Source organism: Saccopteryx bilineata, chromosome 2 (genome assembly GCF_036850765.1).
Source record: "Saccopteryx bilineata isolate mSacBil1 chromosome 2, mSacBil1_pri_phased_curated, whole genome shotgun sequence".
In the NCBI taxonomy this organism is placed as follows: domain Eukaryota; kingdom Metazoa; phylum Chordata; class Mammalia; order Chiroptera; family Emballonuridae; genus Saccopteryx; species Saccopteryx bilineata.
Genome location: NC_089491.1, coordinates 240104966 through 240127444, shown reverse-complemented (window position 1 = coordinate 240127444; position 22479 = coordinate 240104966). Strand labels below are relative to the sequence as shown.

The 22479-nt window shown below is 40.6% G+C and overlaps 1 protein-coding gene and 1 long non-coding RNA gene across 5 annotated transcripts in view; one reads left to right on the top strand and one right to left on the bottom strand.

The window, feature by feature from the left end:
• Positions 1-1389: 1389 nt before the first annotated feature.
• Positions 1390-20784, bottom strand: LOC136325392 (uncharacterized). 2 transcript variants are annotated; one of them, XR_010729248.1, is made up of 3 exons: positions 20651-20784; positions 15702-15792; positions 1390-2533 (listed from the first exon to the last, which is right to left on the bottom strand). It is a non-coding gene; the product is annotated as an uncharacterized lncRNA (long non-coding RNA). The 2 variants fall into 2 exon arrangements; XR_010729249.1 differs by lacking the exon at positions 20651-20784 and adding an exon at positions 20304-20362.
• The window catches only part of ZBTB44 (zinc finger and BTB domain containing 44), an 85286-nt gene continuing 83294 nt past the window's right edge, over positions 20488-22479 (top strand). Inside the window, exon 1 of one of the 3 annotated variants that reach the window (XM_066259749.1) lies at positions 20488-20995. The gene's annotated coding sequence lies outside the window, so the exon portion shown is untranslated. The remainder of the gene's footprint in view (positions 20996-22479) is intronic. The other 2 variants (XM_066259748.1, XM_066259750.1) reach the window with 2 other exon arrangements.

Genomic DNA, 22479 nt, shown 5'->3' with positions numbered 1-22479 from the left:
AACAGAGGCTGGGAGAGGTTAAATTCAATCACAGTGATAATGTACACTCCTCACAAAAATTAAGGGATCAGGGAATGTGCAGATACTCCAGTACTTTCAGCCTTTCATTTTCACCAATGAAATAAAAGTTGATTTTGCATCTCATTTGCATAACCAAACAACTTTCTTTGACTTGTCATTTGCTTTTCTGATGTCTTGTTTAATTAAAAAAAAATCAAATGCTTCTTTCTTATCGCTTCATATTAATTTTGAAATATCCCCTAATTTTTGTGAGCAGTATATTTCCCACTCTTGGCTTCATACTTTTAGCACTGGCAGCTCCTCACTTGTACTGTATCTAAAGGAAGATTTTGTCAATGACTAGGAAGAAAGGCCGTATAAAGGTATGGAGGCTGCTTATTAGCCTCTAAAATAGTCAAGATCCTGAATTAGATCTGTTCTATTTTTGCTCATCAGTCTTTTCCTGTACCAAGGTGAAAATCTCTCTGACCTGGCTGCACACTGTGGTCAAGGTCTTGGCTTTATCCCTAATGTCTGGCTGGAAGAGTGTAAAAGGTCATTATTCAATGATATCATACTCACATCAGCCCCAGAGTGTCTTTTGATATGGGGAGGAGAAATTTGGTTTTCTAAAGCCCTTTTATAATCTGGAATTTCTCCATACTACCAGAAGTATGGAAAACAGAAAAATATTCTGAGTTGGAATCAGGTCCTCTAAAAGTTTTCTTTACTATGGAACAGCTAACATTCAGAATTAGAATTAAATTTCAGAATTAGAAATTTTCTTTAGCTTGAAATATAGACTTCTCTTAAAATGCAACAGCCTCTGGGAAGGTTTATATTCAAGTCTTATTGACAATGTGTACCTTACTGTGAATTCATTTAGCATATTATTTCCTTGGAGCATATCTTTATTGAAGGGAGTCGGAAGCAAAGGAGAGGCAGAGGATACTACTGTTGGAGTAGGGGGAGTGTGGAAATGGAGAAATGAAGGCAGTTACTAAAAGCTTATTTCCTAAGTCACTTCTAAGATACAGCTAGTGAAGGTCGAGACAAGTTACTATGACAGCTACCATTAGGAATAAATTGAATTATACAGGTTCTTTGAGCTCTGAAGGGAAGCTCTAATTTAGTGCCAGAATCAACCATCTCATTCTTTTCACATATTCCTCTACTTGGTCATTTCTGGCATGGCTCAAGACCCTTCATGGATGAGAATTAATTTGCATCCAGCAATCAGACCCAACCATCTGTAGCATGTAATTGCAGCTGTTCCATCCTGTCAGCAGGTACCAGCTCCCAGGCAATTTATGCTACCTGGACAGAACTCATTTCATAAACTCATCAGTTCTCAACTATCTCAGCTGTGGCTAAGGGTGGCTCTTTGTTCCTACTATTTTTTCTTATGACTTTACACACCTTCGTTTAGGTTCCACAAGTCCTCTGATGCCCCCTTGGTGAAAGTCCAATAAAGGTAAACTTTTATTGAAGAAGTCATCAGCAAAATGGCAGACTAGGAAGCTTTAAGCTTTCATTCCCCCACAGAAACATTTTTTTCCATTTTTCAATTATAGTTGACGTACAATATTATATTAGTTTCAGGTGTACAACATAGTGATTAGACATTTATAGGCCTTACAACAGTGGTACTCAAACTTTTTGAAGTCAGGGCGCATTTAAAATCCTACAAATAATTGTAGGTGCACTATATACAAATTTCTGAGAAATATGTTATAATAATTAAGTCAAATATTAAAGAAAAAATATATAATGTCCAAATGTGATTTTATGGTAATTAAACAAATATGACAAAATTAAATTTATTCTTTCATTAAAAAATATTTAATGTTATATTTTTTGAGTTATGCTTTTTAGAATTCATTAAAAAGGGGTTAAAAAATAAAAAAAGTTATCTTTTTATGTGTATAGATAAAATCTTAGTAAGATTTAGTAAACTCGGCAGGTCCCAGCATGAATGTGTTAAGTTTTTTCATTCTTGTGTTTATGAGAAACATGAGCCTGATGTGTCCTAGCAATTTCTTCAATGTTTGGGCATATATTTGAAAGGCAAACTCTCATTTCCTCATCAATACATTAAAGAATTCCTCTCTTTTTTCTCTTAATTGTGTTAAGGGTAGAAAATCCTAACTCACATAAATAGGATGTTGAAAATTGTAGTAAAATGTTCAAAGCTTTTTTAGATATTGCCACATGTTCTTCTTTTATAGAAATCCAAAAGACTTCAAGAGATAATTCCTTATATTTAATCATCAATCCACAATCAGTAGATATAGCTGCCAGCTCTTCTTCTGTTAATGTTAAACCAAAATCACTTGAAGCTTCCATGAATGGGTTTCTAGTCCAATTGTATTGTTCAGTGTTAAGTGATGGAAAATGCTATAAATTAAATTCTGCCCATCAGCCTTCAAGTCCTACTTTATTTACACTTAACTTTTGCTCACTCCCAGAATCGGATTCTTCAATATCATTCTTCTTTTTGAGAAATCTATCCATTTTATTTGGGTGTATTTATCTAAAAATAATATAATGATGTGTTAATAATAAATATAATAATGATGTGTTAACAAAAGCAGTATTTCCATAATGAAATGGTATAATTTATTTTTATATCTGGGCACATACTGAGAACCAGCACAGCTAGTAATTCCAGGTCTCGAGTGTGAACGGTGCAGAATTAAGAAAATACGGGGTTGGGAGGGCCCTGTAATTGCTGCTGGCAAGAACAAAGCATGCCCAAAAACCACATCTTGCTTTATTTATAGGGCAAAGTGGGCCATTAGCAAATCAATGAGATCTTTGATCATGTTTCCAAGGCAACCCAAGAATTTTACCAAATGCAGAAAACCCCCACCATACATATCATCTTAACTTTACACCAAACAAAGGATAGAAGAAACATGGGGGGTAGTGTAAACAATCCAGCACCACAGCTTAACAGCCTTTTGCAACCTAATCAGGCAAGTGAGGTGAGGGGTTGGGCAGACTATCAGCTTACAGCCAATTCCCCACACCTCTGTCCCCCAAAAATCTAAACTACAAAAACACTTGTTGGTTTTTTAGTCCCCAACAGGCACATATTTCTCTGAAATACCATAGTGCACATCTGGAAATCTTCTAGGGTGCACCAGTGCGCCCTGGCGCACACTTTGAGAACCACTGCCTTACAAAGTGATCATCCCAATAAGTCTAGTACCCAAATGACACCATACATAATTATTACACTATTAATGACTATATTCCCTATGCTGTTTAGATCTCCATAATTATTATTATAATTATCAATTTGTACTTCTTAGTTGCTTTTGGTATTTTCACCCTCCTCCCCTCCACACTAACCTCCCATTTGGTTACTAGAAATTTATTTTCTGTATCTACCCCTACAGAAACATTTTTTCAAAAGACAGAAACTGCCCTGGCTGGTTGGCTCAGTGGTAAAGCGTCAACGTAGTGTGTGGAAGTCCCAGGTTTGATTCCCAGTCAGGACACACAGGAAAAGCCACCATCTGTCTCTCCACCCCACCTTTTTCTCTCTCTCTCTCTCCTTCTCTCTTTCTCTCCCACAGTCATGGCTCAATTGATTTGAGCACATTGGTCCGAAGCACTGAGGATGACTCTGTGAGCTTCTGCCTCAGGTACTAAAAATAGCTCAGTTGCCAGCGGCCCAGATAAGCAGAGCATCAGCCCCAGATAGGAACACACGTGGCAGTCTGTCTCTGTATTTACCCTTCTCTCACTTAAAAAAAAAAAAAAGGCCCTGGCCTGTTGGCTCAGTGGTAGAGCATCGGCCTGACATGTGGAAGTCCCGGGTTCGATTCCGGGCCAGGGCACGCAGGAGAAGCGCCCATCTGCTTCTCCACCCCTCCCCCTCTCCTTCCTCTCTGTCTCTCTCTTCCCCTCCTGCAGCCGAGGCTCCATTGGAGCAAAGATGGCCCGGGCGCTGGGGATGGCTCCATGGCCTTTGCCCCAGGCGCTAGAGTGGCTCTGGTTGTGACAGAGCGACGCCCCCTGGTGGGCAGAGCGACGCCCCCTGGTGGGCGTGCTGGGTGGATCCTGGTCGGGTGCATGCGAGAGTCTGTCTGACTGTCTCTCCGGGTTTCTAGCTTCAGAAAAATACACACACAAAAAAAAAAAAAAGGCCGAAACCGTCTAAACCAACCTTACTGCAGCTCTGGAAAATAGTCAAAGGCTTTCAGCCACCAAGCAAGTTTTGTGGCATTTTTACTCATCATTACTCTACCACTTTCTAGCATGTCAGTAATTTGGTCTTGAGGTGATAGCAGCATGGTTTTTAGTACCATACCTCAAACTAGAAAAAGCAAAGCAGATCTTTTTGAAATTATTGTGTACATTTGTTATAAATTGTCTGGTGGACACTTAAAGGACTGACACAGGGAACTTGTCTATGTTGTTTGTAACTCAGAACTCAAGTGGAAAAAGTGATGGGCAGTACTCATAAAGCTCGCAAGATGACAATAGATGCAGCATCCAGGGGTAAGAGATTATAGGTGGAGACATAAATTAGACCATCTAAGGCCCAAAGGAAAAGCTGGGATGAGACAGTAAAATTGGGACATTCAAAAGAAGACAAATATATTTAAAAATGTAGGAAGCCACATGCACATCCAGGTAAGACGTATGCTCAGAAAAGTCCTGAGAAAATCAAGCTTTTGGCTTGGGCTCAGGACAATCCTAGCTAAGCACTAAAAGAATGCTCTAGGACACAGCTAATCAGCAAACACTAGAAACTTGCATGAGATTCAAGGAATTCTGTCAAAATATCATCTGACTGTGAGCTAACAGAACAGACAACAGTGATCACACATGACAAAAAGTAGTCTCTGCAAAAATAGTTAGGAAAACTCTGAAAACAGACTACTATAGCCTTTAACAATAAACAAACAAACAAAAACCAGAGCAAATGCCAGAAAAGGGGAGAATGTGTTTTCCAGAGTTACCATATAATAGTTAAATATTCAATTTTCATCAAAAAGAACTCATAGGGCATAGAAAGAAACAGGAAAATAGGGCTCATTCAAAAGAACAAAATAAATTCACAGAAACCATTCCTGAAGAAGTCCAGATATCAGACTTACTAGACCAAACTTAACTATGCTCAAAGAGTTAAAAAATGAATAAAAAAACTAAATGAAATTAGAAAAATTATATATAAACAAAATGAGAATATTAACAAAGAAATAGAAAATATTATAAAAAGGAACTGGAAAAAATTCTGAAGCTGAAAATGACAATAATTGAAGTGAAAAATTCACTAGAAAGATTCAAGAGCAGATTTGAACAAGCGGAAGAAAGAGCTAGCAAATTTAAGAATAAGACAGTCAAAATTATGGAGTCTGAACTGCAGAAATAAACCAAAAAAATGAAGAAAAGTAAACAGAGCCTAAGGACCAGTGGGACACTATGAAGCAGACCAGCATACACAAATGGGAGTCCCAGAAGGAGGAGAAAGGCAGAAAAATTATTTGAGGAAATAATGGCAAAAAAATTTCAAATTTGATAAGATTCAACCCAAAACAGTACAAAATAACATAAACATTTTTAGCTTTGTAATTATTTTTTATAAGTTGGTGTCAAATCTTTTATCAGAGATTTTCATTTCTTTATACAGCTTCAAGTTACTGTCTAGCATCCTTTCATATTAACCCAAAGCACTCTCTCTACTATTTCTTATAGAGCAGGTCTAGAAGTAATGAATTCTGTTGGCTTTTGTTTTCCTTGGAATGTCTTACTTTTAAAAAAAAATGATTTGAGAAAGAGAGAGAAGAACATTGATCTGTTTTTGTATGTGCCCTGACTGGAGATCAAAATGACAACCTCTGTGTTTTGGGATGATGCTCTAACCAACCAAGCTAACCAGCAATGGCTAATTTCTCCCTTATTTTTGAAGGAAAGTTTTACAAGATGTGATTATTTTGGTTAACAGTTTTTATCTTTAAACATTTATATTTCACGCCACATCTTTCTGGCCTCCAAAGTTTCTGGTAAAATATTGGCTGACATACACACATATACATACACACACACACACACACACAAATTTTTTTTAGCAAGGGGTGACAGCCAGGCAGGCTGGAAGGGAGGGAGATGAGAAGCATCAATTCTCTGTTATGGCATCTTAGTTGTTCATTGATTACTTTCTCAGATGTGCCTTGAGCAAGGGGGCTCCAGTAGAGCAAGTGACCTCTGGCTCAATCCACTGACCTTGGACTCAAGCTGGCAACCTTGGGCTTCAATGCAGGGACTTTTGGGCTTAAGCCAGCAACCATGGGGTCATGTCTATGATCCCACATTCAAACCAGTGACCCCACACTCAAGCCAGATGAGCCTATGTATAAGCTGACAACCTTGGGGTTTCAAACCTGTGTCCTCAGCATTCCAGGCCGATGCTCTATCCACTGCAACACCGCCTGGTCAGGCTTGGCTGATAATCTTATTGAGGATTCCTAATATGTGATGATTTGCTTTTCTCTTGCTGCTTTCAAGAATATCTCTTTGTTACCTGACCAGGTGGTAGCACAGTGGATAGAGTGTCAACCTGGGATGCTGAGGATCCAGGTTTGAAACCCCAAGGTTGTTGGCTTGGGTATGGGGTTGCTGGCTTGAGTATGGGATCATAGATATGACACCATGTTCACTGGCTTTTTCCCAAAGGTTGTTTGCTTGAAGCCCAAGATCACTGTTTGAGCTCAAGGTCACTGGCTTGAGCAAAGAGTCAGTGGTTCAGCCGGAGCCCCCAGGTCAAGGCATGTATGAAAAGCAATCAATGAACAACTAAAATGTCACAATTACAAGTTGATATTTCTCATCTCTCTCCTTTCCTATCTTGTCTCTCTTCTTAACTTAAAAAAAAAAAAGATGATGATCTCTTTGTCTTTGGACAGTCTTCCTTGGAATTCTTTGGGCTTTGGGGATTCATGATTTATGCATTTCAAGAAATTTGAGACGTTTTGCCATTTCACCCTAGTTCCTATGGCTAGAACTTCCAATACTATTTTGCATAGAATTGATAAAAGTGAGTGTTCTTGTCTTATTCCTGGTCTTATAGAAAAAGCTTTCAGTCCTTTCACAATTGAGTATGATGTTAGCTGTGCATTTTTCATCTATTACCTTTATTATGTTGAAGATGTTTCTTTGTATTCCTACTTTATTATTTTTACCATGAGAGAATGTTGAGTTTTGTCAATTCTTTTTGTATCAGTAATGCTTTAACCCTTCATTCTATTAATTCCACTAATAATAGATATTCAAACTGGGGGGAAAAGAAGTAAAATTATCTGTATTCACACACAACATGCTCTTGTATGTAGAAACCCTAAAGATTCCACACAAAAACTGTGAACAAAAAAATTCAAAAACCTTGCAAGATACAAAATCTACACTCAAAAATCATGTATTTCTATACAATAGAAACAAACAATGTGAAAAGAAAAATTCCATTTACTTTGCATCAAAAGTAATAAAATACTTGTGAATGAACTTAACCAAGAATAAGAAAAAAAAATGTGCACTTACAACTATAAAATGTTGCTGCATGAAATTAAAGACAGAAATAGGCTCTTCCTCTCAGGAGCATGCCCATGTCTTTCCCTTTTTCTCCCCCCTCCCCACCCCAGATGTGTTACCTTTGTCTCTTCCTCTCTTAAACTCCAAGGGCCCATTTTTTGCTTCTGTAACTTGTTTTCTGTGTTTATACAACCCTGCTGACTTACTTCAACTACCTTTGAAATAAATTATAATAGAAATAAGTAAAACTTTCTCTTACTATTTGAAAAAAAATAAATGCAAAGGTAGCCCATATTTATGGATTGGAGGAGTTAATATTGTTAAGACACATTACCCAAAGCAATCTACAGATTCACTGCTATTATTTTTTTTTGTGTTTCTTTGTTTGTTTTGTTTTAGCAAGAGAGACAGGGACAAAGAGAAATACAGAGAGAGGGACAAGGGACAGACAGGCATGTAGGGAGAGATATGAGAAGCATCAACTCTTCATTGCAGCACCTTAGTTGTTCAGTGACTGCTTTCTTATATGTGCTTTGACTGGGGGACTCCAGCAGAACAAGTGACTCCTTGCTCAAGCCAGTGACCTTGGGCTCAAGCTGGTGAACCTGCGCTCAAGCCAGCAACTTCAGGGACTCAAACCTGGGTCCTTTGCATCCCAATCTGACACTCTATCCACTGTGCCACCTCAAGGTCAAGCTTATTGCTATTCTTATCAAAATCTCAATGACATATTTTCAGAAATAAGAAAAAATCCATTCTAAAATGTATAAGGAATCTCAAGGGACCCCAAATAATCAAAATAATCTTGAAAAAAGAAAAGCAAATTTGGAGGGCTATCACTTCTTGATTTTAAAGCTTAATACAAAGCCACAATAATCAAAACAGTATGGTACTGGCATAAAGATGAACATATAAATACATCAAATAGAGTAGAGATTCCAGAAATAAACTGTCATATATGCAATCAAATTATTTTCTTTTTTTCCTTTTCATTGAATTTATTGGTGTGACATTAGTTAACAAAATTATACAGGTTTCAGGTGCACAATTCCACAACACATCATCTGTTCACAGGACAGTCTTTAAACAAATGGTGTTGTGAAAACCAGATATCCACATTCAATTATATGAAGCTGGACCCTTATCTTACATCCTATTAAAAATTAATTCAAATTGGATAAAAAATCTAGACATTAAAGCTGAAACTATAAAACTCATAGAAGAAAACATAGAAAAAGTTTCATGGATTGACAAAGATTTCTTGGATATAACACCAAAAACACAAACAATAAATGAAAAAATAGATAAATTGGGCATCATTAAAATTAAAAACTTTTGTGAATCAAAGGGCAGCCCACAAAAAGGAAGAAAATGTATAGAATATATGTAGAATATATAAATATAAAGAATTCCTGTAAGTCACGAATGAAAAAATAACCCAATTTTAAAGTAGGTAAATGACTTGAAAAGGCATTTCTCCAAAGATACACAATTAGCCAAAAAGCACAAAGGATGCTCAGCATCTCTAGCCATTTGGGAAATTAAAATTAAAATCATAAGGAAATACCACTTCATACTCAAAAGGAAGGCTACTATTTAAAAAAAAGGAAATGCTCGACCTGTGGTGGCACAGTGGATAAAGCATTGACTTGGAGGTTGATGGTTCAAAACCCTGGGCTTGCCTGGTCAAGGCACATATGACAAGCAACTAATAAGAGTTTGATGTTTCCCACTCTTCCCCTCCTTCTCTCTCTCCCTCTCTCTTCTCTCTCTAAAATCAATAAATAAAATTTTTAAGAAAAAAAGAAAAGCCTAATCAGGCAGTGGCACAGTGGATACATTGGCCTGGGATGCTGAGGACTCAGGTTTGAAACCCTGAGGTCACCAGCTTGAGCATGGGATCATGGTTGCTCTCTTGAGTCCAAGGTCACTGGCTTAAAGCCCAAGGTCACTGGCTTGAGAAAGGGGTCACTGGCTCACCTGGAGCTCCCCAGTCAAGGCACGTATGAGAAAGCAATCAATGAACAACTCAAGTGCCACAACTATGAGTTGATACTTCTCATCTCTTTCCCTTCCTGTCTATCTGTCTGTCTGTCTCTCTCCCTCTCTCCCTCCTTCTCTCCCTCTCTCTCACTTAAAAAAAATAATAATAATAAAGAAAAGTGTTGGTAAGGACATAGAGAAATTGGAAGCCTTGTTCATTACTGGTGGGAATGTAAAATGGTACAATCACTGTGGAAAACAGTGTGGTGGATCCCCAAAAAGGTAAACATTAGAATAACAATGTGGTCCAGCTATTCTACCTCTAGGTATGTATATAAAAAAAATTGAAAGCAGGAACTCAAACAAATACTTGCAGACCAATATTTAGTATTATTCACAATAACAAAAGGTAGAGATAAATCAAATGTCCATCAACAGATGAGTGGATAAACAAAATGTAGTGTGTGTATATATATATAATATTTTTTAGCTTCAAAAATAAATGAAATTCTGGTACACACTACAACATGTATGAACCTTGAAAACATTATGCTAAGGGTGCGCTCTCCCTCCCGGGAGCACGCCCATGCCTTTCTTTCTGACAGGTGTGCATCTCCTAAACTCCAAGGGTCCCCATGAGACTTACAACCAGGGGAGCAGAGGACTGAAGCAGCTCATCCCAGGCTAATGCCCTGATCCTCTCTTTGACGCCTCCTTTTCTTTGAATTTTCAGTGAGCCAATAGCAGCCCCACCTAGCTCATTTCTTTCCAATAACATTTCTTCAGACCAAAGCAGCCCCACCTAGGCTCTCTCCTGCTGCTTCTCCTACCCTAAGCTCTCCTTGTTTCACTTTCCCCAGCTTTAATAAGCATACTCAAAATAAAAAATAAAATAAACATTATGTTAAGTGAAATAAGCCAGTCACAGAAAGAAAAATATTGCATGATTCTTATTTGAGTTAGCAACAATAGGCAAATTCATAGAAATAGCAAGTAGAATAGAGTTTACCAAGGGCTGTGGGGAGGCTGGAATGAGGAGTTATTGATTAATGGATACTGAGTTTCATTTGGGATATTGAAAAGGTTCTGGAAAGAATTAGTGGTAATGGTGCACAACAATTTGAATGTACTTAGTGTCACTATGTTGTACACTTGGGAGTGGTTAAAATGGTCCGGACTGGGTAGCTAGGTTGGATTAGAGCATCATCCTGATCCACCAAGTTTGTGGGTTCAATCCTCGATAAAGGCACATATAAGAATCAACTCATGAATGCACAAATAAGTGGAACAATAAATCAATGTTTCTCTCCTTTCCTCTCTCTCTCTCTCTCAAATCAATCAATACAAAATTTTTAAAGGCTTAATATGCTCAATTTTGCGTTATGTATATTTTAAAATAAAAAATTTAACTGTATTAAATATAAAATATGTTTTAATACCCTCTTAAACCAGTCATTAAGTGTCATTTAATTTTTTCCCTTTATTCAACCAAAATTTACTGAGTGCTAACCAAACGTCAGCTCTCTGTTAGATCCTCGGCTTTCAAAGATACACAAAATAGGCCCTGTCATAAAAGACTTAGAACCTGCTTGGAAAAGGTGGAAATAAAATTAACAGACAACCATTTGATAAGTGTCATGATATTGGTAAGTATAAAAAATTAAGGAAGCACATAGGTAGGCGCATTTAGCTTACACTTCAACTATCTGAAACCACTTTCCAAAGGCTGTTAGTGATGAACATCTGGAGTTAGCTAAAGGAAGTGGGAAAGGGCTTCCCAGGCAAGAGTAGCATTATGAAAAAAGACACAGACAGTGAAGAGAATATGAGCAGACTGGAAAAATATGATAAATGGTGGGGCAGGGTGGATGGAGAAGAGTGAATACTTGGAGAGCTGGATGAGGTTCTGAAAATGGACATTTTATGTAATATGGGAGTTTGTACTTTATTCTATAAATAGCCATTATATAAGATTTCAGCACAGGAATCATGTGATCAGCTGTCTTTATAGCGGACCTTCCTGGCCACACTATGGGGAGTAGACAGATTAAGGGCTTGATTCTCCAATCATACAAGTGAGAAGGATGTAGAACCTGAATGAAGGCATTGGTAATGGCCATGGAGACTAGTAGACAGAATGTTCATGATCATGACTCAGAAGACTAATTATTGATTGGACGTGGGTCTCAGGAAGACTCTTGGGTTTCTCGCTTGGGAAACTTGGTGACTGGTAGTACAATTCACCAAAATGAGAAACTCGGATGAAAAAATAAGTCTGAGACAAAAGGGATCGATTCCATTCGGAAAGGTTGCATTTGAGGTGATTGCAGAGCAGAACCAGATGACAATTTAGGAGCACAGTTTAGTGAAAATGTTTGATGTACAGATATAGATTGGAGAGCCAGCTGAATTTAATGGAGAATTTGCCTTAAGTAAAGGGAATTGGTGTCTAAATGTTCAATCTCATAATAGAAGTATATTCATTCTAGCACAGGGTAATTTAAGGAATGGAGCAGCTCCTCCATATGACATAAAAATCAAACCATATGGGCAGTTTCCCACTCAACCTTGCAGATAACAAGGCTTATGAGAAGAAACTGGTTATGGATAAACCTAGGAGCTTTTTAAACTGGTTTCTATTTTGAAGCAAGGAAGAACTTCTAATATGTATATTGCCTGTGGTGAATCAAAATCCTAAATCATTTTTTATATTTGAGTTCAACTTTGGAAATCTTGTCAACAATCAGAAAAGAGCAGCTAATAAATAAAAACAAGATAAAATAAAAATAGAGCAAGTGTTAGTGTATACTATTCTATTTTTGTAATAGGTATTCATCAATTTTCCCATATATTTTCTTTTGTTCTTCCACTACTGACAGAAATCTATCCTTTAGCAGGTGCATTCTATCTGCAGAATTTCTAAGGAACTGGATCACATCATATATGGAAAAAGAGGACTGGTCTGAATTAAAAAAAAAAAAAACTCTGAGCCTGATTAGGTGGTGTCGCAGTGGATAGACCATCAGCCTGGAATGCTGAGGACTCAGGTTCAAAACTCCAAGGTCGTTGGCTTGAGCATGTGGGTTCATCCGGCCTGAGATCAGGCTCACCACTTTGAGTGCAGGGTCACTGGCTTGAGCATGGGATCATAGACATGACGCCATGGACACTAGCTTGAGTCTGAAGGTCGCTGGCTTGAAACTCAAAGTCGCTGTCTTGAGCAAGGGGTCACTGGCTCAGCTGTAGCCCCCTGTCAAGGCCCATATGAGAAAGCAGTCAGTGAACAACTAAGGTGCCGCAACAAAGAATTGATGTTTCTCATCTCTCTCCCTTCTTGTCTGTCTGTCTCTGTCTGTCCTTCTCTCTGCCTCTCTCTCTGTCTCTGTCTCTCTCACTTAAAAAAAAAAAAGCCAGACAAAAAACCTAGTTTCATTTTTCTTTTTCTTTTATTTATTTATTTTTTTGTGACAGAGACAAAGAGAGGCAGACAGGGACAGACAGACAGGAAGGGAGAAAGATGAGAAGCATCAATTCCTTGTTGGGGCACCTTAGTTGTTCATTGACTGCTTTCTCTTATGTGCCTTGACCAGGGGCTACAGCAGAGTGAGTGACCCCTTATAGAAGCCAATGACCTTGGGCTTCAAGCCAGCAACCACAGGGTCACATTTATGATCCCACACTCAAGCCAGCTACCCCGCACTCAAGCCAGTGCTCAAGCCAGTGCTCAAGCCCGTGCTCAAACCGGTGCTCAAGCCAGCGACCTCGGGGTTTCAAACCCAGGTCTGCTGCATCTCAGTCTGATGCTCTATCCACTGTGCAACTGCCTGGTCAGGCAAAAATAAACTTACTTTCTTAAACAGAAGTTTCAAAGTACAGGGAAAACAACAAAGAAAAAAGAAGACAGAGAACAAAAGATATATCAACCAAACACAATATAACTCCTTACTGAAACAAATTATAAGAAAGAAAGAAAAAAGAAAGGAAGGAAGGAAGGGAGGGAGGGAGGGAGGGAGGGAGGGAGGGAGGAAGAGAGAGAAAGAAAGAAAAATTGTAACATTAATAGGTCTGTTGGAAGGGTGAATACTAACTGAAAGTTTTGTATTTATATTAAGAAATCATTGCTATTTTTAAATTATGTGTGCTGGCATGCCAGCCCATGCTAAGGACCCCTGACCCAATTTAGCTCAACGCTTAAGAGGAACTAGTTTATAGCTACAGCTGCAAGTAGAAAATTTTTACAAGCCTCAGCAGTTAGACTCAGATCTAATCTTGCTAACAGAGGCAGGATGCGTTCTTTGTGCTTCAGCCTTGCAGATATTACAGAAAGGCGATTACCTTTAGAACAATGTGTACTTTTGCAAGATATTGTACTAACGTGCTAAAACAACTGTAACCTTGTGGTTTTTGCCCTTAAATGCCTCTCTCCTCCTGAGCTAGGGACTGTTTGTAGCTTCCCACAGTGGATAGTCGCCAGCCGGCTAATAAAGGCTCTTCAAATTCTTAATCAATTTGGGCTCTGGTTCTGTTTCCTCACAAGTTGCGCCGCAACATTATGATAATAATATTATGGTGTGTTTTTATACATTTATCATTTTTTAGAGAGATAGGCTATAAATAATATATATCTGGAATTTGCTTCAGAATAATATGGGAAGGAGAAAATGGATGGGGATATGGATGAGGCAGCATTGGCCATTGGTTGGATATGGGCACTTAGATGATGGGTTCCTGCTTGCATTTTTTTCAAACTCATCTATTTTTTATGTTTGAAATTCTCCATAGGAAAAAAATGCTTTTTTAAAAGAAATTTGGAAAGTAAAATTGACTTATTAAAATTAACTTAAAATTTATTATAAGTTAATAAATAAACAGAAGTTTCAAAGTAATAAATTAAGTACCTGGCAAGGATGAGTATGAGGGAAGTGTAGTGTCTGGATCTAAAGTGGTACCATTCTATGATTTAGAAAACAATGAGCAAGAACCATGTTTACAGAAGGAGGCCATCAATTTATTTTGGTCTTGCCCAGTCTGAGGTATCTTTGAGATACTCAAGCAGGCAGTTAGATAGGTAGATCTGGAGCTGGGTAGAAACATCTGGGCTACTAGTATCCATGTAAGAATCATAGCTTGCAGAGTTTGTATAAGTGAATGGGATTGCCTGGACATTGGTTCTCAAACTTGAGCATGGATCCAAATCATCTGGGGAGTTCATTCAAATCCAAATCAATAGACCCCAATCCTGGAGTTTCTGATTCAGTAGGTCTGGGTATGATTTAAGAATTTGGATTTCTAACTATTTGACAAGTGATAGATACTGAAGCTGTAGGTCTAGGAACCACATTTTGAGAACCACTGGTCTAGGAAGATAGTACAAACACTTGTTCTCAGTCTTGGTAGCACACTGAGAAGAATGTCAGGGAAGATGAGGAAGGGAGAACTTCACGTTGCAGGGAGTACTCAGTGAGACCAAATGCTGCTCAGAAGTCCAGTAGAATGAGGGTGAAAAACATCCTTTGGTTTGGCAACATATAAATAATTGGTAACTTTAAGGAGATATACATTTTGGTAGAGTGAAGGGTAAATCAATTTAGAGAAGCTGGGAAGTAAAGAAGGTGCGAAAGTAAAGAACCAAAATAGTTTTGAGAAGTTTGGCTGTGACTCCTGTGAAAGGGAAGAAAAATAGTGTTGTGGCTGGTGGGGAGGTGGGACTGAGAGCAAACATTGTCAAACAAGGTTTAGTCACTGAGATCAAACCGCTGCCCTCTTCCTTTCATTAAATAAAAAAAGCCCAACAATTCCCTTTCTGAAGATGAGTTGTATTTCAATAGTTGCATCTTTAAAATCTAGAGTTTTCAAAAATCTAAAGTAGGAATTTTAAGCTTGGATATTCTAGCATCTTGCACAGGAATGGGTAAGTTTATTGAAGCACAAGCTTCTTCCCTAAAGTCACACGTATTGGGAACCTGTCATTCTACTAACTGATAAAATTGGCATTCACCTTCACTTATTCCATCACTGACTCATTCATCCATTAAACATTCATCAAATACCTATTGTGTGCTAGACGTTGTACTAGGCTCTGGGATTACAGCGGTGAATGACAAAAGAGTCATTAGAATTAACAGTGGGAATTAGACCAGTGTTAGAAATCTGCAGAAAGCTTTCAGAATACATACCATGGGATTTAACATAATCTGGGGAGTCAGGGGAAGGTGGTCAAGAAGAGATGTGAATTCCATTTATATGAAATATCCAGAATTGGCAAATCTGTACAAACAGAAAAAGTAGATAAATTAGGAGCTGCCTAGGGCTGAGGAGTTGGGGGGTGGGACTGCTGACGGATATGAGTTTCTTTTTGGAGTGATGCGAATATTCAATATTTTATTGTGGTGATGGTTGCACAATTCTATAAATATACTAAAATCCATATAATTATATAGTTTTAATGGGTGAATTCTGTGGTATGTGAATTATATATCAATAAAGGTCATATATGTGTATGTATGTATGTATATGTATGTGATCTGAAGACTGAGAGGAATTAAGGAATGAACTATTTCTTCACAGAAGGAATAATGTGTTTATTAGAGAAAAGCAACATTTTATTTTATTTTAAGATTTTTATTTATTCATTTTAGAAAGAGGAGAGAGAGGGAGAGGAGTGGGAGGCATCAACTTGTAGTTGCTTCCCATATGTTCCTTGACCAAGCAAACCCAGGGTTTCAAACCACCCAGAGTTTCCAGGTTGATGCTTTATCCACTGTGTCATCATAGGTCAGGTGAGAAAGCAGCATTTTAGATGTGGGGAAAAAAATTCTGTGACTGGTATGTTGTTTGAAAGAGTATGAGAGATAGTTGAAGACATGGAAAGGGCCCATATTGTGTAGTGTTGAAAAAGCCATGCTAAAAGTTTGGGACTTTATCCTAAGAACAGTAGGAAGGCATTGTGGTATGATACTATAGCCATGCATTATAACTCTGTCTACCATGTAGAGAGGCAAAGAAGGGAGAATATATTTGGGAAACCAGAAAAGTGGTATTTCAATTTGAAAGCCAGAAACCATGGGCCAAACCAAAAATACAAGACTGGTGTGCTCACAAAGGAAAATTTATTATAAAAACACCTGGGTGCAAGTGGGCTGAGACCAGCAAAGGGTGTCAGCCCTGAAGGAGAGATAGGGCAGGGTTTAAATGGATTAGTCAAGGGGCTTTGGGCAAAAGCAGATGACATTGCTGCATCTGCAGGTGCAAGATAGCTTCCTCCGTTGGTGGTTGAGAGAGGCACCACAGTTCCACAAAATTGTTTGCACCCTGACTCAACCATCCCTTATCAGCATCTGACTGCAAGGGAGGTCTGAGCTGAGTTACTGAGTAAGCAAGGACTTCTTCCTCCTTCAGGCTTGCATTGGTCTTAAGATGGTGGCTGAGTAGTCATTTTATTTATCACAATTCTCTAGGCACAAACCACTTAAGTCTTAGATTAGGATACTGGCAATAGGAATGGACGGCTTCAGCAGGACTTGATGTATTGGAATTGAGATGTAGTAGCGTGAAGTAGCGAAACTGACTTGCTTACCTGGGTGGATGATAATATGGGATACTAGAAGAGGTGTAAGTTTCACGGTGGGGAAGCAAGATTAAATTTTTTTTTTCTAATTTTTTTCTAAAGTTGGAAACGGGGAGGCAGTCAGACAGACTCCCGCATGCGCCCGACCGGGATCCACCCAGCATGCCCACCAGGGGGCGATGCTCTGCCCATCTGGGGCGCCGCTCTGTTGCAACCAGGGCCATTCTAGTGCCTGAGGCAGAGGCCATGGAGTCATGCTCAGAGCCAGGGCCAACTTTGCTCCACTGGAGCCTTGGCTGCAGTAGGGGAAGAGAGTGACAGAGAGGAAGGGGGGGGGGGGGTTGGAGAGGCAGATGGGCACTTCTCCTGTGTGCCCTAGCCAGGAATCGAACCCGGGACTCCTGCACACCAGGCCAACACTCTATCACTGAGCCAACCGGCCAGGGCCAAGATTGAATTTTTAAAAAAATATTAGTTGGGACAATCTAATGAAGGAGCAGGGATTATTTGTGCAGTAGTGAGCTCTCCTCCACTGGAATTATTCAAGTCAAACTAGATATCTTCCTGTTGCATAGAAAGCATTCTTGCCCTAAAAGATGTTATGGACTAAATAACAAGGTTCCCATTCAGCTCTAATAGTCTACCACAAGAAAGTGCCTTTTTAAATTATTTTATTTTATTTTTTGCCAGCATTTGTTCTTCTAAACAGCTCATGACTGAAATAAAAACTTATTTTCCTGGACTCTAAATTCCTTAGAATCATCCACACCAGGTTACTAATTAAAGGTTCCCAATACTGTACATGTTTGTTTGTTTCACCTGTGTGCAAGATTTGGTTTCATAACATCCTCCCAGCAGTATTATCTAATCTAGTGTCAGAGAAAGGCAAGTCTCTACTAGCCCAGGAAAAAGAAAGATGGTAGGCTGCAGAAGCCATGGAGTCTGACCCTGCCCAAAGTCAAAACAGAAAAGAGGGCTCCTACATACTTAATCCTCACATTAGCTCCAAGAATCTAGCACTGTATCCTAAGGACCCAACAGCCATTTCTTGTTTAATTGATTCACCAACCTAGGGTGGGGGTTGGGGGCAGAAAAGAGGATGATAAAATTTGAAAATGTACCAAGACAAATAGAAAAGCACAAAAGGTGAGGAAGGGAGAGACAACAAGAGAACAATCTAAAGAAGGGTATTTTTTTGGTCAGCACTGTTAGTTTTGCCGTGAAAGGAGAGGCCACCTCAGTCCCTTGAGAAAAACTAAGTAAAGACTTGTCTTTATTGAATGTCCTATTAAATGCCCTAGGAGAGGTAGATAGAATTTGCTTGACTACTGTTAAAGAGAAAAGGACAGGCCCAAAATGGAGTCACTTAGGCTAAAGCCCATGACCCCAAACCCAGATTTCATACCTGACCTAATTGCAGTTTCAACCTTTTCCAGGAATGCAATCTTGTGTCAGTCTGTAATTCTCTGTTAGTACCAATGAGGTAATCTGTCACCTGGACTCATTCCATCCCCCAAAGGAAGTTGAGGCAATCTGCCTGATAAAACCTCCTGCCTTCACCTAAGGAAAAGTGGTAACCTTGCCTGAGACAATCCTTTCTTTTCTTTTGTTAATAACTTTCTCACTCTATCTAGTTTCTGCCTATCAAAGCCTTCCACACTATATGAAAAGCTTACTAGACGGGATGCTCTAAAAAGCAAGTTAGATCTTCAGGTTTACTATATTGACATTTTGTTCATTAACACTTTGTTCCCACACTGATTCTTCTTGTAGTTGCACTTGAACACATACATACCCTACCAAGGCTTCAAGCTCCTGCCCCTTCTTAGCCCTGCTTTCCTAGGGTAAACATTCCTACTTGTTTTCTTCCCCTTCTTCAAATCTCAGCACAAAGCTTTCTGGGCCTAATTCACATCTTTATGGTTTTCCCTCATCTCTAAAATGGGAATAAAACTGATGGTGGGAAAATTAGTCAAACTTATGTATTACAGCCGCTTTGAGAATGAAATATTATATACACTTGAAAAGTATTACATATACTTGTTGGAAACAGCAAAGGACTATAAAATTAGACGTTTTTTATTACCTTTATTTTTAAAGTGATTTCAATTGTTAGAATTAGGGTGCTAGGATGTTTGGCTGCTTGTGTCTCAGGGAAGGGATTAATGTAAAATGTCACCAAGAAAAATCCACTCCAAGAAGAAGTCAGCTCACCTTGCACAAAGCACTTTGAAGTCTTTCTGTTAAAAGCTGGAGGTGTGGGAAAATAAAGTACGCAAATGCAGAGCGCCTGAGGCCTCTGGGCCTGCAGGCCACAACCCCAATTCACCTCCAAGCACCCAGCAGGTGGGCTGGCGTCACCTGGGAGAGTTGCCTTGAAGGCCCCCCTTTCCCACCAGGTCTTGGTCCCAAACGCATGCCTACCAGGCACGCATGCCTACCAGGCCCAGGGAAGCTAACACTTAGGGTCCCGGGAGTTTTAACACTTCACACGATTTTGCAGTTTACCAAGAACTCTGAAACCTCCCCAGGCAGTATTTGCCACTTGATGGCCCGCACACTTTCTCCGTGGAAATCTCGGGGAAGTGACGGTGTAATAAAGTGAGTTTTAGGATCGTGGAAAGAATAGGCATAGTTTTTGCTGCAGCTCTAAGTGCACTGTGTTGGGGGCAGAGACAGACTTAAACTCACTTTCTCCAGACATTTCAGAGCCGCATCTCTCGCCAGGACGCCCAGAGAAATGCTACAGCGACCTCGGGGCACTGAGAGGATGTCGTGGAGTGGCAAAGGCGGTACGGAATTGGGGATACCGGGCTAGGGGCCGGCCGTCTACAAAGGAAGCGGAACCGTCACCTGGCTGAGGCCACCTCTTGGCAGGCCACAGTTTCCAAGTGTGAAGTATGGGCGGATTACCAGCTAACCGTCCTCACCGAAAAGGTCTGGGGTGTTCCGGTTTCAGCCCCGCCTCAGAAACCACTCGAGCAAACGGAGTTTCTTTCGTTTTTAGTTCAAAGAGGGAAAAATTGCAAGAAGTGTGAACCATGCCCAGATTCATCTGTCAACGCAAACGGGAAGCAGGCTGAGGGAACAGCCAAAGGAAAGACAAATCGGGCCGAGCTTATGAAGTAAATAACGTAAATCTGAACGTGTACACACACGAAAAGGTACAATGTCGAAACCGAAAAGCGTGTAAGCAGACCGAGTCACTCACAGTTGAAGTAGGGGCGACTGCGAGACGCTCAATCTGCGCTTGCGCCGAACTGTTTCCCCACCACCACCACCACCACCGCCGCCACGCCCCCGAACTCGCTTCGCCCCGCCCACTTCCCCTCCCCTTTTCCAGCCCAGCCGCCCGCGCAGAGCATTGTGGGACACAAACAAAGTGCCCCCAAACAGGCTGGAGTGAGCGGAGCGGCAACGGCGGCGGCGCCGTCCCGCACGCGCGCGGCGGCGGCTCCCTCCCAACCTCCCCCTCCCCTCCCCTCACTCCCTTTCCCCCTACCCCCCCAAGCCGGGAAAACGCGAGCCGTCGCCGCGCTCCCTAAACCGCTGCCTTGCCTTCGGCCAACCGCCCTCCAACGGCCGTCCCCTCGCTCCTCCCCTTCGGCTCCTCCGAGCGCCACGGGTGCTTTCCTCGCGCGGCTTCGCACACTCCCACCTCGCGGGCACGTTGCTGCTGTGTGCCGCCATGCCCCAGCCACGGGCCGTTCACGGGCCTAGGCGCGGCGGCCCGAGATAGGGTCCCCTCAGTCTCCCGGGGGAGGAGAGAGGCAGCGAGCCGCGCGCTCCGCCCCCTCCCCCCGGGCTGTCGCCTCCGCCGCCGCCGCCGCCACCTCGCCGCCACAGCCTGGCGGGGAGGAGGAGGAACACCAGGCCTCCGGTCCCCCGCGCCGCCGCCCGCAGGTAATGGGGAGGGGAGGGGAGGGCGAACGGGCCGGATGGCCCGAGCTGGGTAGCGGCCAGCGCTGCCTGCCGCCTGTGCCCTCGGGGAGCTCCTGCCCGGTGGCTGACACCGCGCGTCCCCCAGCGGGGCGCCGGACGAAATGGAAAGCCTGGGGCGGTCCCCCGTCTTCTCCGGGCGACACCCCACGGGGTCCCCTAAATGGCATATTAATCCTTCGAGGAGACTGGCCTTGGGCCCCGCAGATGAGGAGGAATTACCCCGATCTTGCAGGGTGTACACGTCGTTTGCACGCCCATTTGCTCACAGCACCCTAACCCAGCGAAGGCTGAGGTGCTAGCTCCTCTCACCTAGGCGAGCTGGGGAGCCCGAGACCTGACTGCCTCTTCCCTGGTACTGGAAAGAAAAGGAATGGCACTTCCTAAAAAAAGAAAAAAATACAGTCGCCTCTTTTTCTTCTTTACCTGAGGATCCCTCAGCATCTAGTCATTTTCTGCTGGCCTAACCAGAAAAAGGGGTTACTTACCTGAAGTGAAATAAGTACGTTACATCTTGTGAGTTACGTGAATCGCAACCAGAATTCAAAATAAAGCCCAATAATTGCGTACTTTATTAGAACTTACTTTAAAAAATGGTGGCAGAAATTAAAAAAAAAATTCAGCATACAGGTAGATAAGTACTGTATGTCGATCTGTTGCGGTCAGGGAAAAATTCCCTAACTTCTACTTATTTTCTTACTCTTTTACTCGACTATAGGCTGTTACCAAAAGCAAACTTAACAATTTAGTGGCATATGGTTTAGATAGGTAGAGATTTTAGCTGTTTGGGGTTTCAGTTGGAATTACTGGATTTTAAAAAGTATATATCTTCATTTCCCCGATTACTTCACGTTGACTGCCACTAGATATGTAATTTTACCTAATGTAGTCTCTTACCATGGAATGTGAAAATGATGTTTTCCTATAGTCTTGTATTTTAGGATGAGATTGCATTCATTAATTGTGAAAAACAGATTTACTTGTTTTTTGCGACGTTGCTAGGCATTTTACATATGTGATCTTACTTAACTCAGAACAACCTAACGATTTAGATATTATTGCTTGAGTTTTATAGATGAGAGGAAAACTTAACTGATATTAAGTAACTTGCCTTAGGCTATACAACTAGTTAAGTAGTAGAGGTGAGATTTGTGCCCAGATATTATTCCAGTGTAGGTGTATTTTCTACTAGACTTCTCAGAACAGGTACACTTTTACTTTAACTTTATTATCAAGAATTTCAGTCTTATGGAAGTTGAGAAAAAAAAATACAACGAATACTCCACTACCTAAATTTAGTGATTAATATTTTGCCATATTATCAATGAGATAATCAATTGAGAGCAAATTCTAAACATCAAGACATTCAAGTATTTCAGCATGCATTTGCTAAAAACAAGTACATTCTCCTACTAACCCTGGTTATCAACCTGTGTAAATTTCCTTAA